This window comes from Meleagris gallopavo, chromosome 3 (assembly GCF_000146605.3).
Source record: "Meleagris gallopavo isolate NT-WF06-2002-E0010 breed Aviagen turkey brand Nicholas breeding stock chromosome 3, Turkey_5.1, whole genome shotgun sequence".
NCBI classification, from domain to species: Eukaryota; Metazoa; Chordata; class Aves; order Galliformes; family Phasianidae; genus Meleagris; species Meleagris gallopavo.
The window spans coordinates 45,473,176-45,483,835 of NC_015013.2; the positions used below are offsets into that span (position 1 = coordinate 45,473,176).

The 10,660-nt window shown below is 39.0% G+C and overlaps 1 long non-coding RNA gene across 1 annotated transcript in view; it reads right to left on the bottom strand.

Annotated features, from left to right (window-relative positions):
• LOC100545207 overlaps positions 1–10,062 on the bottom strand; it is an 88,483-nt gene extending 78,421 nt beyond the window's left edge. Inside the window, exon 1 of the long non-coding RNA XR_792923.3 lies at positions 9,941–10,062. This is a non-coding gene — a long non-coding RNA (uncharacterized LOC100545207). The remainder of the gene's footprint in view (positions 1–9,940) is intronic.
• Positions 10,063–10,660: the final 598 nt, after the last annotated feature.

The window sequence follows — 10,660 nt, forward strand, 5'->3', positions numbered from 1 at the left end:
GAGATAGGCAGGATATACTACTTTTTCCATCCTGCTTCTCATCTTTTCCATTAGGACATCACAGATTGCAAAGCCTAAAAGGAAGCACATGAGCCAAAGGAATTTTTAGCCTGAAGACAACTGGTACAAAATGAACTTCTTAACTGCAATTTATGAGGAAGTTGGACAAATTCAGTGTTTGACCATCTTCATAAAACACAGCAGAAGCCTTCCTGTAGGAAAGCTTCTCCATAGTAACTAAAACGGCAATTCGAGTATTGAGTCCCTGTCAAAAATACCCTCAACACAAAAATAGAGTACAAAAGGCTCTCAAAAGCAGAGAATTCAATGACCAAAAAGAGGAGAAGAGGAGGCTCCAGTAAGCACATGCAGCTTCACTGCCATGGATCTGTTTTTCTAGTAGGAAAATGAGAGACAGAAATAAAAAAGATAAAACAGCGATTTAACAGTGCCTAACAGCATTCCGATGACAACAGTGAATTGGTGATAGGGCTCCTCCAACGAGATAAATATATGCTTGATTTTTCCAGTGGTGCCTCCAAGAAACTGCCCTCATATTAAGAGCTAGGTAGACGGCTGTTTGCAAGGTTTCAGGGAAACTATACAGCAGCTCAAAAATATACCGTGAAAGACTGTGCTGCTTAGTGAAGAAATAAAACCACTGCTTACTTAAACCAAGGGACAAACAATCAAAGGAAAATATGATTGTGCAGTATTATTTTATTATACACACAACAGTAACTGAGTGGCGTGATGCAACAGAATTAGCAAGCCTAGATTTAAAACTACAAGTAATCTTCTCCAAGGCAGGTGGGATTCCAAAGCTAGGAACAGGAAAGAACAACGTCACAATGGCTGGTAAATCCAACTCGTGCACAACAAGCCAATATCATAAAGAGCATAAAGAAGAAAACCACATTTACATAACATGCTGTCTTCCTTTTAAGGACTCAAGCAGCATAAGGAAGATTTAAAGCATTCTCCAATAAAGTTCCTATCTAAGAGGAAGAAACCTAGAGAAGTGTAGAGAAGATCCCCAACATCTAGTGAGTGGCAACCTTGGTTGTGGCAGGGGGTTGGAACTGGATGATCTTTAAGGTCCCTTTCAACCCAAGCCATTCTTCTGCTTGTCCACTAAATTTTCACACACTTCAGCGTAGGCAGAATTTCGCCTCAAAAAGATCCAAGGGGAAAGAAACTAAAGATCATTTAATCTTTACCTACAATTAGCCTTAGTGAGCTTTATATTCTAACTTGCACATGGATGGTAGAAAACAATCTCAGCTGTCCCTCAGCCTTACAATTAGAGATGAGAGCACTGGCATCTTTTAAATTATCTCTAACTCCATTAAGCTTTAAAAATTAATCTAATTTTTTTCATGTTGAACTTACACATTAGTCTTAATTTTCAAAGTACTTTAATTTCAGCCAGCTGTTTCATGAAAGGGGACAAAGAAAAATATTGTTTGGCTCTCAGTAAAAAGGCAGATTTGGTAAAGAAAAGTCTCCCAAGATCATTGTTTCCAAGAAAGGGTCTGGGGTATTTTTGCATAAACAAAATACCTTCTGTAATCCTCAAGATTCTGAATTTGACTAAGACATCTTTAAAAGCACACAGACTGCTCATGTTCATTGAGTTCAGCACTTGAGGTCTCAGAGGGGTCTGGCCTGACAGAGCATCCTTTCTGCCCACACCAGGAGGGAGAACCAGTGAAGGAACCAGGCACCACCACAGAGAGCAAATCAGAAAGCAAGCAGAAACCCCATCATGCTTTCCTTCTGTAGTCATCAAAACAAGCACTCATTAGAACATAATACTGAAAATGTATACAGTAAGGCTCATAAAAGAAAGAGGAAAAAATAGGAAAGGAGGAATGTGTCTGACTCCGGAGTTCAAAATTCTACTTAAACAATAACACAAAGATTTGGGAGGCATGAGAGGAGCACTTCAGTACACATCTATCAAAAGTAATCAGACTGTAACTATCAGGTTAGATACTAGGAAAATCTTCTCTGAAAGAGCAGTCAGGTACTGGAACAGGCTGCCCAGGGAGATGATGGGAGTCACGGGCTCTGGAGGTGTTCAGCTGTTGTACTGAGGGATGTGGTTTAGTGGGAAATATTGGTGATCGGTGGACAGTTGGACTGGATGATCTTGGAGGTATTTTTCTATCTTGGTGATCCTATGATTCTCTATGAGAAACACCAACCAGCAAACTGCTGCAAGAGGAGAAGGCATGGCAATGCCATGAGCACCACCTCATCACACAGGGCTCAGCAGAGAACCAGAACGGGGAGTAAGCTCACTCAACTCCACCTTCCCCCCCGGCCTCACCTGTATAGTAGAATGACCTACCAAAAAAAAATAAAAAAATAAAAAATAAAAAAAATAAATAAATAAAAAAAATCAAGCTACCACCATTTTCCCTTTAACAGAAAATGCAAGCTATCATTACAGTAAATGATAGGAACAAACAGAATGTGGGTTAGAACACTGCCATAAAGCTGGTGGTATGAAAGCCGAGTGGCTTCTTTTTGTTTAATATTTTGTGTATTGTAGCAATTTTCTCTAAAATTTCCATTAAGACAACTTGCTAAATCAGCATAGGTAAGTATTAAGATTTTTCTTATGCCATTAAAGAAAAATATTCTGAATTGAAATGAAAAAACAGAACATTTGATGTTGAAAAAGATGATGCATAGAAGCATGTACTGAATCATAATGTACAATATACTTAAAGCACAAGGGATAAAGAAATTTATTTATTTATGATTAATGAAATCTACTGAAAGATAAGTTAGATGGTATTAAATTAGAAACACTGAAACACTAGGCACCTTCATGCAGACTGCCTGGGGATACAATTAGGAGAAATTCTTTCAATTTATTGTGAAAATAAATATTTTTTAAAAAATCAGTGATTTTCCCAACTGCAGTCTTGAAACAACTGTCCAATCTTCAGACAAAACCATTACTAAAAGCTTTCCTACAATTCTTTTCTTACTTTTAAAGTAATTTTTCTACTGATTTCATGTAAAAAAAAATAATTGCAAGCTTTATAGAAAATAGCCAAGAAAGCAACAGGATGCAACACAAAAATCACACTTAATTATTTTCAAAACATACATTCTCAAAAACTTTCTCATACCCAGTAGCTACAGAATCAAATGCTAGGGAATTTCTCTGATCTTCTTCAGCTATATAAAATTTGAAATAATTATCCTGAACTTCAAAATAGCTTGAAAGACCTCAACTGCGTGGTCACTGCTCCTTTGTGTTGTTGTTTTCCATTTCTAAACATATGCCTGGATGCTCTGGTCTTGCTGGTAGAGCAGTCGCCTCACGCACACAGTCTCCCTTTGAAGCCTCCCAGCAGAGCCAAGAACGGAGGATGCTGCAGCAGCAGGCTCCCTATTCTCGGGTTATGCAACAGATGACATCATTATCAACAAAACTGGATGACTCCGGCTGGGAACAGACATGAAGGATTCGAGAGCGAATTTTCCTTTACTTCTGAAATTAAGAATTGCTGTTTGGTCAGTTTGAAACGAGGCAAAAATCACCCAAAGCGAGAGCCATCCATGTCACAGATTACACCTCAGTGAAAAGTCCTGTGATACGTATTACTGTCACAGATGTCATTCAATCCTGTTTCTTCCCTGGAAAAAAAGTTTTCCCACTCATGGTGAAACTGGAAAGAAATATTTAGCTCAGAATAATATCAGTAATTTAAGAAGCCTATTTACCTGCATGAGAACCAAGGGGGTTTCACTCCCTATAGATGAATGACCACATGCCAACAGGATGCAGTGGAGCAGTCCGGCTTCTCACCTCCCTGCAGAGAGATCTCTGCATCCTACCCAGGACACACTCATCTGCCCATCATCTGTGCATGCACAAATCCTACACATCACATTTCTCTCTTCTCTAGCTACTCTACCGACTTCTACATTATAAATGATGTAAACTGACTTTTTTCAAATGCTTCAGTATACTAAAAGTACCTACTAATTGGTCAGGGAGTGAAGGCATGGATTCTGAGTCCTCACATGTGGCCAAAAAAAAAGAAAAAAAAAAGTAATTAATTTCTGAAGGAAACAGCTCGTATAACTCTATCACAGTGCAGCTGACAGATCTAGTTGTGTTGTCCTTAGAGATAATTGGGAAGGATGGTTTGCACTGCATGAAACAAACCCCTTTAGTCAAGTCCTGACAATGAACATACAGTGAGAAGGAGCGATTATGTAATACAAACAATAAATACTTTAATCTGTTTGATTTGAAAGATTTCAGCCATCGGGGCTAATGAATGCACAAAAACAAACTGAGGTTTTAAGAAGCTTAGCTAAAAGCTTCTATACTTTTGTCAAAAGACATAGAAGTATTTGGATCTTGGAGACAAGAATAAAATCAGTAACACAGAAATAGGTATATGGTTGCTCCTAGTAATAAGAGAAACTTTTCTGACAGTGCTTTAATGGGCTAATTCTAGGTTATTACAAAAGCGTAAACTTGGAAAGCAAAGCCCAACTTCAGTGGTGCTTCACAAGCTCCTCCAACACAAGCACTGAACAACGTTGCGCATTTGGTGATACTATAAGTGTAACATTAAAATTAATGTTACCCAATAGAATAAGGATTATAAAGTACAGGAGAAATCACATGACCATGTAATGAGTTAACAAATACATATCACTAGACACCGAGTGTACAGAAAACCTGAAAAGAAAACAAAAACACAAAAGCTTTTGGGGTTTATCTGCAAGAGTTCTTCAGATACGAATTTTTTCCTAATCTTATACATCTGGAAAACTATTGAAAAGAACTGGCAAGGAATTATGAGCATAACAAAGAGCTCTTGGACCCACTTGTTACCATCCTTGTCTGACACTAAAGAATAGAGACCAGCATCTTACAGGCTCCTTTATGCAACTGTATGATATTTTATTGCATGATGAGTCTCTTCAAAAGCACAAACCTAAATAAAATCAGCTGCTTAGCTGGCCTCTCTTCCTCTGCCTTTCTTCAAAAGTCAATAACGATTAGAAACCACAAAAAAAAACAACTGGCATTTCCCTCAAATCATGCCAGAAGAAAAATCACTGATGAGTCAAGTTAGTTTGTAAGTGCAACAATGAGAGTGATTCATAAGTCATTGCTTCAGGTTTAATACTTGAAAGAGAAAAAGCTCCATCAATAAAACAGGATAGAAACGTAAACTCTCATTTTAAACACAATATGTAAAACAGATCATAAATTAAGTATTTTATTTTCAGATCTGGATAGTGCTGTTCCATGTGTTTGCTGCAACGGTTGCAAACCACCAGCAGTCACCTTCAGCAGCTCCTGCAGGCAGGGAGCCCTGCAGAGGACACTGAGATGTCACACCACATTCCTGGGCTGTCTTCAGTGCAGCTGCAGAACAAACTCTTATGTCAACTGCGGGGGCAAAGCAATGAGACCCCTGGCTGAAAGCACAACAGAAGTCTCATTAAGGCACAGCTCAGTCACTGCCAGTACGCTAAGAGAACACAGATTTCTAAAAACAGTTGAGATTTAGTAAAGCTGCTAAATTTCTTTGTTTTCCCCAAATTTTAACATCTGGATAAATTATTAAACACTGAACTAAACCTCAGTGCAATGATCCCAGAGTACAGTAAGCAATGTGTATAAGAAAGAGTTCACCGCTGCTCCTTTCAGACAAAAGCTCAGATACTCAGCACTGTATCAAAAATGACCTCTGTGCCTGAGCTTCTGCAGCAAATCAGGTTTTCAAGTGCACTCCTCTCCTCTGCCCTTCAAATTCATCACATTTCTTTCCTTCCAACCCACATCCAAAAGCAGAAGATCTGCGAAACAATTCCAATTTAAACCCAAAGAATATTTACCAGAACATTATTTTTTAAATTTATACTAGATTAAATACAGAAGTCCAAACCTATAAAGAAACAAAACAACAACAAAAAAAGATCCAGAGGGTTTTTTCATCAAGCAGCTAATAAAATAACAGAAGCATTTGAAAGTCCTTCCAAACCGTTATGACCTTGTTCAGTCATATGCTTCAGGTTGACCACTGAAAGAAATGCAAAGCAATGCTTGTTTTCCCACATCTCCCATCACAGAGTAAAAGACAGCTCTGATGCTGGGAATGGACTGCCAAAGTATTTTGCCTCTTTAACTGTGATACAAAAATTGAAAGAATTAAAAAAGAAAATAGGCACGTTGCTGTTAACACTTCATGACTTAATCATACATCACACTTGTACTGCAGAAAACATGCAACAAGATCCAACTTCTACAGTGTAGCTGGATTTAAAATACGTGCTGTGTTAAAGAAAGATTACCAAGCACTGCAGTGCATGACCTTGCCATCTTCCTTCTCACTCAGAGGCATTTCTTCTCTAACAGCTGAAAATCATCAGAACATTAAGTACTACTATGGACACTACCGAATATACACGCTCTCACGAAGGATGATAAAATTACTTAAATGTGTCTCTTTTGTTTTAAGCGCTCACTTACATTCCTCTCAGGAGCAATATATTACCAGTGTCACTGCTAGGAACAAGTAAGTGACATATCAAGAATAGCCGTTTATTAATAAATACTTCACTTCTTCTGTGAAGTTAATCTTCACACCACCCATGAGGCAGAAAATTATCAGCCAGTATTTCCCACATGGGGGCCAAAGTCACGCTACAGACTGTCCCAGTCCTTGTGGTGATTCAGGTGTCAAAGCCGTAACAAACCATAAGCAATCCTGCCTCCCGCATTCATTCAGTCATTGCACTTTGCCCATCTGACAAGAAGGAAACCATCAACGACGCTGCCTTGTCATAACTGGAATGAGTAAATCCGCATTTATTAAAAGCCATTAGAAGCTTGAAAATAATCTTACCATTAAAATGGGAAATAAGAAAACACGATTTATCACCTGCTTTCCTTTTCATCTTCCAAGGACATCAGGATCATAACCATTCCACAGGTCTTTGTTTGGAAAAAACATCTTCCAAACAGAACCTGAGAATGCTTTCTCTAAATTCCTTGATCTCTCTTTACCCAGCTTCAAGTTCTCAGATATTCCCCTATGACCAAACGTGAACTGCAAGATAAGAGGGGATTCTAACACCGCTCCCAAACAAAGCAAGACGAGCACTGAGAGTTCAAGACAGAGAAAGAAGTTTTGCTGCACAACACAAGCCTCTTGTGGTACTGACAAACTGCAGATGCAATACTAACGTGGAATTCAATCCGTACATCAAAATGCTTATTTCTATCTCATCCAAATTAGCACAATAAGCATTCTTCAAGCTGACTAAGATACTGACTCAGAGAGCTCCCTTTAAAACTATAAAATTATAGGGATAAATCGCTTGACAAGCTTTCATAGAATCATAGAACTGTTTGAGTGGAAGGGACCCTTAGAGGTCACCTAGTCCAACTCCCCTGCAATGAACACGGACACCTAAAGCACATCAGGTTGTTCAGAGTTCCATCCAGCCTGATGTTGAGTGTCTCCAGGAATGATGGGGCACCCACCACCTCTCTGGGCAGCCTTTCACATCTCAATCCATGAATTAAGAAAAAAGTTAGGTTCCACATCTTGCAGGTTGTCAAGGGCTCTGAGTTCTTACCAGATCAGAAAACATCTACCTTCAGCACACACAGTAAAGCATTTCTGCAACCACACTAAGTCAAGAATTTGAGAAATAGCAAAGTCAGCAAATGATGAGCTTTAAAGAAATGTTTAGGAGTTCTGTACATAGATTTGAGAGATTTCAGATCGTGTGGGCTTCTTCGATCCTGATGAGCAACCTTTTGCTTGTGCTAAAAACATAATGAGGAGATGCTCTGAGCACGCATCATTAGCAGCCCACTGCAGGAACGTCTTAAGGAATGTTCCAAAAAACCTTCTGAGTAGTTCTTTCCTTTGCTCGTGTTCCTTAAGATTAAACTAAATGAATGGGATAAATTCTGGTGAGCATAGACAATGAAGCTTGTCTATTTCACTGCACCCAAGAACACACTTTTGTCCACTACTCAGCTGACTGAAAACCGACCAGCGGCGCTTCTCTGCTGCTAGTTTCTTCTTGTTCCCATTTTTCTTTCTGAAACAACTGGAAGACAACTTGCATCACAACAATGGCTACGTGCCTGTACAGCACAGTCACACAAAACACTGCCCATTTCCACCATGGATTTCCAGCTTTGAAACAAGTTAAGCAGACAGCCCAGCCTTCACAAAGTCTGAACAGAGGTATCAAAACGTATTCTTCCATAAGAGCTGAGCCAATATAAATATTATCAAACGCAAAGGAATACAGGATGGAACAGCAGCAAAAACAGATAAGCAAATTTCAGTCCAAAGCATACTTGCAACAAAAGATTAATTCCATTGTCTTCCACATGTGCAAAAAGCAACAAGTAGCATCTGCCTCAAGAAATGCTTAGTGCAAGCCTGACAGCAAGGCTAAACAGAAAATACGTGACAAACACTTCTTAAAGTGTTTCAAATGACTTCTCAGTCCTCACCTTACTTTGCGGGGGTTTCAGTGAGTTTAACAGGAACATTCTTGTGCGCAGAGGTCTACAAAATCAATATTCAGTTGCTGACTCAATATTTTACTCATGTCCAAGAATCATTCCAAAGCCAAATGTGAGAGTAGTGTTTAATATAGCAAAACGTAGCTTCAAAATGAATCAAACGCATAATCAATTTTATGCAATGAAATTCTGCACTTAACTGAATTTCAAAGGCATCTGAAGTTCAGCTCCAGCCCTTCAGTTGATCATCTAGATTATTTTTTCCCCTCTCTAGTAATCAGGAATGATGGACAGGTAACCTCAAAATCAACATCAGAAAGCTCAAGAGCAAAGTGCTTCTTATTTAAGTACATATTTGAGAATGAAAAATATCATGGTCAACAATAACACAAATGAGCAAACTAACAGAGTAAGTTCATGTTTTTCTGTTTTAAACATAACATTTTTTTCATAAAAGGATGCATGTTTACTCAAATGTCAGAAAGGGGAATGAAAAAGGAGGTACCTCTTGCCTAGTGGCTCTCAATTCAGTACGCACAACACAAGGGGATTCAACAATTCACATTTCCTAAAACAGATGTTCATGCATCTCATACTCCTTCCTCTGTCACAGCAGGCAAATTCTTTATTAGGTTCTTATAAAAAAAAAATTCTTTGAGTGTATGCAACATTTTCAAAGGGGGAATAAAGACTGTATCACTGTCTTCTCAGTTCTCGTTTTAAGCCTTCTTACACTTTTCAATAATGCTTCTTCCTACATAGGTATGTATTTTCTCTTCTGTCTTTTATCAATTTAAATAGAGCAGAATTTGATATGACTTCCTCCAAGAGCCAACAAATAAAATTTATATATATATATGAAACATTTAGAAAATGCAGTGTGTCAGTGACTCTTTATTGTATCTTCTCCTATGAATACTTCCTGAAAGTTAGGCAACTCACAGTAAGAAAACAACCATCCTCTAACGTGAATTTCCTCCTTAAGGGTCCTGGAGAAGATGCCAATCTATTGCTTTGTGGAACAAATAACAGACTCCAAACCATGAAATATGCACAAGCGAGATGAGAAGAGTTAAATAAAGCTGCTAAAATTCAGCAGCATTGCAAGCTATTCCAAACTATACTTACTATAACCTACACTGGGTGTCCTCTGCATAAGCACCAGTGTGACTTTGTGGACTGCTGAGACTCAGTCTGTTGCAACTGGCATAAGTTGCCACAGGCGAGTAATCACAAGAAACTGACCTTGGCAAAAGCACATTTTACACTTCACTGCTGTTCAACTGTGTTAAACTAAAGAGAGAGCAAGCGAGCACAAGGGGAATAGGGAGGGAGAAGGAACAAAGGGGGATGGACAGAAAGCATAGAAGTGACTGCAGCCATTTTCAGCTTTACCTGAATTTAGGACTCTGAGGCACATCACTTCAAGTGCACAGCGCAGCCTAGGGTTTCAGATGGATTCAGGGCTGGGGATGGGGAGGGGAAGGGATTAAGTCCTAAATTAGGAAATAACATCTCCAAACACCTTTCAAGAAAGAAAGAAAAAGATAAAGATGACAATCGCAACTTCACACTTACCACCACCACATTACTCACTGAACGAGGATTTTTAAGTTGTTCCTTCCCCATTTGGCTACATCACTTAAAAACACATTTTAGAATCAGCTGCAATAAAGACTACAATTCCTCAAGGCATGCAGCAAAACAGTTTAGTCCTGATTGTAAAGTTTCAACACAACCTTGACTGCAGTGGCTCTCTCAACATCCCCACGGCAGGTAGCAGGAACTAGCATGGTAGAATTCTCCCTGCTGTATGTGCAGTTGTGTACTGTCCTAAGCACCTTCTGAGTTTCCTTCAGTTTGGATCACTTATCTCCCTACCATATCTTTTTCTTATTTTCTGCATTCTAGTTTTTCCTATTGATTACCACATCTCCAAAGCAGCACTCCTGGCAGAGCAATGTGGAATGGGATTCCCCGGCTACCACTAACCCCACATCCTGCCCAAACTTCTCAGCCACTTGAACACAAAGGTCAGCCAATGGGTATTCTGCATTTCTAGGATATTCAGTGGCTGAAGCAAAACACACAAAAGTTTTGGAGAAGTTTAAAAAA